Raw genomic sequence first — 1,051 nt, 5'->3', positions numbered from 1 at the left:
CTCGTGCGCACTTACCAAGTAGGAAGTAGTTTCCAGACTGATTTATATTTATAGAATTAATACAAATACCTATTTTTAACAATTTAAATGTTATCTCTATAAATATCATTTAATATGTATTGCGAGCGTATCTTTCTAGATACCTCGCGTAACGGATGACGCTAGCCGTCATCACGGATGACGCTGGGCGTCATCCCTCCTAATGTGAATGCACCCATGTGCATCACATCCACAAGGGTTGGTCACAAATGTGCACCACACCCGAGTGTTGGGTCTAATTACAATAATTTAGTAATTCACCATTCCCTTAAGTACACTTGGTGTACTCAACGGCGACTGTGTAACACAAGGGCAACTTTAGCCAATGAAACCATCCCTCTCTTTAAGAACGAATTTACAGTTTTAAATTCGTCAAAGAGAAGAGAGGAACTGCGAGCAGCTTTACGCGCTGCTAGTTCACTCGATCACTCTAGCGCACGTGTTTCCATACACGGCGCCCAAGATGCCCCCTCACGTTGGTGGGTCGTCTGCGAAGACGCCCACTCAACCTCGCACTAAGCGCACGCGCCGCGTTAATTCGCCGGCCGCGTCAAATGCCTTAGTCGGAACGTAGACAGCCACTGCGGCTGTCGCATTAACAGTGCTAAAGGATCTATCCCACTTAAACAGTGAGGATGTTGATCCGTCGCTCATTGTCGACTACAATGAGTCGACACCGTTGCGGTCACCTCATAGTAGTGACGCGGACAACGAGCTCATGAGGAGAGATGATGCGGCATTATTGCCCATCCAAACGTCTCTTATGGCTCACAACATGGGGACAGCATCATTTACGAATGCTGTCCCGTCGTCTGCGCTGGAAAGCGCAGCGACAGGTAATGAAAGCGCTGCCCATAAAGGCGCAGCCGCTTCTCCGTTGGGTATAGCCACAACGCCTTATGCTCAGACGATAAATCATAAGTTCTGACATAGAGGATTCAGAGTCTAAAGCTCCGCCGACGACACGTGAACGTGCTCAGTCGGTGTCACAAGCCAGTCGTTTAGAACGTGG

This window comes from Bremia lactucae, linkage group LG9 (assembly GCF_004359215.1).
Source record: "Bremia lactucae strain SF5 linkage group LG9, whole genome shotgun sequence".
NCBI classification, from domain to species: domain Eukaryota; phylum Oomycota; class Peronosporomycetes; order Peronosporales; family Peronosporaceae; genus Bremia; species Bremia lactucae.
The sequence above is the reverse complement of the archived record's forward strand: the minus strand, read 5'-3'. Positions refer to the sequence as shown.